Raw genomic sequence first — 2,609 nt, 5'->3', positions numbered from 1 at the left:
TTACATTTTAAAGATTGTTGCTAGCTTCAGTGATATTACCACGTCAAGGTCACAATCCACGAGGGGGAAAATATTATCATTTATATAAATATATACAATTTTGAAAACTACGTTGATAAATAGAAATAAATAAATTAATAATACCATAAAAATACATATATACAATATGCTATATACAATTAATTATTTTTTCTAACCTATTACAATTTTTACAATTTATATATTTAATTATATTACCTACTACAAGCTATACTTTAAAAAAATTCCATCGTGGTGGCTATATGGTGTCTCATAAGTAATGGCAAGAGCTTGTGGAATTCGAGAATCTGAAAATATCCAATCAATTTGTGTTATTTGTTTTTTGTAGGAGAATGATTGATTGAAAAGAGGTTATAGGCATTCAAGTGTTCCTCCTGAATATCAGTCCCTGTGGATCTGCAAATATTAAAATCTCCTAATATTACTACTTTAGTATTATCCATTCTACGCACTTTTTCCAAATCAGCTTTAATTTCATGTCGAAATCTTGCAATTGGAAATCCGGGACTTCTATAAACAATTATAAATGACGTGTCAAGATATTTAAATGCAATCGATTGATACGTTGCCCTTGTGTTTGTGGACTTCTTTGTCTCAAACAGAAATAATACATTTTGCGAAATGTTTTGTTTAGCATAAATAAGTACTCCGTTCCCAATACCATTCAAACGATTGCAATCTATTCTTCTTATAATGTCGAAATCCCTTAAAGTGCACTCTTCTTGTGGAAGAGTCCAGGTTTCAACAAACATAAAAAGTTGGCAGAACAAATAAAGTTGTCGTTGGCAACATCTTCGCGATGAGCGCGAAGAGATTCCACGTTGTGGTAATATAAAGAGATATCCTCATTTTCATTGACCAAAAATTCATAATGCTTAGTCAAAGCGTTTTCCCCTCTTAAACGTTCAAGTTCTACTTGGACATTTGTAGCTCCAAATCTAGTTGGAGGGACAAAGTCTCCTAAAAGGAAAAGGCCCGATGCGCTAGTTGCTCTGCTGCAACCTACGTACAACGAAGCTCGCTTAATGCCTCTTTTAAGATGCACTGCGACTTTGCTGTAGGTTGCTCCTTGGCTCTTATGGATGGTAATAGCCTCAGCAGGAACAACTGGAAATTGTTTTCGATCAATAGAAGAATGTCCCGAATTTCCGCATTGGAATACTCAGGCTGTTTTATAAATTGGAGTCCAGTCTGGGTGATCATTTCCTCGAACTTTTGACCTAGCTATAGTACCGACAGTGGCATCTATAAACTTAATCCACAGTCCAGTAACTAATAATGAGCCGTTAACCATACAGTTGTCAATTCGCATTAATTGACCAGTTGCCCCATTTACAAGTCCATTATTTGTGTCAATATTGACGGTAACCATATATTTTGCAGTAGTCTTCAGGTGTAAAATATATAGTAGACCCTGAGTTTCAGAGGTCTTCATGTTTTGGGCATGCCTAAGAGTTGATTCTCGACTTCTTTCAGACATACTGCAGTTGACATAAATTCTTCAGTTCTAATTTGGGCAAGTTTTTGGGAGTTGTAATGGTTTACGTCAGCATTAGAACAGAATAAGTGAATTGCATCGTCAGGAACATCGGTTACTGGAAGAACTCTTGTCCTGAAAAGCTCAATATCTGCATTTGTCATGTTGGCTTCAGACATATTATTCAAAGCCAAAGCAAAAGCGTGGTCGTCACGTTGCCGCATTATTTCCGTTAGCTTGAAGAACTTAAAGTTATTCCAAAGGTTAGCTCCTGCCAGAATATTATAGGGATTAGATGTATTTTCTGCGAATATCCAACGATCTCCAACTGGGCTAAGCTGCTTCAGATCTCCAAACACTATTATAGACTTGCCCCCAAAACTTACATCTTGACTTCTAAAAATTTGACAAAGTCTTTGATCTAAGTATTCAAGCATTTTTGATCCGACCATCGAGATCTCATCTATAATAATTAATTGTATATCAATCAACTTGCAATGCATTGTATTTAAAGTGTCATTGCTTAAGGGTCTTGAAGGACCAGATGTTTGATTAACAGGAAGGGAGAAAACTGAATGAAGCGTAGTCCCCCAATCCCAAAAGCTGCTTTTCCAGTAGGAGCACAAAGTAAAACCTTTGCGGAATCTGTTGCCCCAGGAAGTTATAGACTGAAATATTGTAGAAATCAATCTGCTTTTTCCCACTCCGACCCCTCCACCAACATATTCATAAAATGCTTTTTTGGCTGCAACATTATACATTACGTGGGCGTAATACTGGCGTTGCTTAAAGTTGAGAGACCAGGTAAGCGAGCAAAGGTTATCGTCAGATACGATCGGAGGAAGTCTTATAAGAGGAAGTTCGCCATTTGAATCATTTTCATCTTGGAGTACATTTACGTTTTGGCCGACGTCGGGGACTGCCAAAGCTCTGAAATCCTCCTCAAGGTATTGAGAGGCTAGCCCTCCGGGAAGGGGGCCGTTTTCTTCTCTATCCACATTTTGCAGATCTTGAAGAACTCTCTCTAACTCCATGTCGTCAAACACATCATACTGCTTTTATTGCGTTTAATAATTTCAAAATTATTTCTAAA

The sequence above is a fragment of the Drosophila suzukii genome (assembly GCF_043229965.1).
Source record: "Drosophila suzukii chromosome 2 unlocalized genomic scaffold, CBGP_Dsuzu_IsoJpt1.0 scf_2c, whole genome shotgun sequence".
In the NCBI taxonomy this organism is placed as follows: Eukaryota; Metazoa; Arthropoda; class Insecta; order Diptera; family Drosophilidae; genus Drosophila; species Drosophila suzukii.
The sequence above is the reverse complement of the archived record's forward strand: the minus strand, read 5'-3'. Positions refer to the sequence as shown.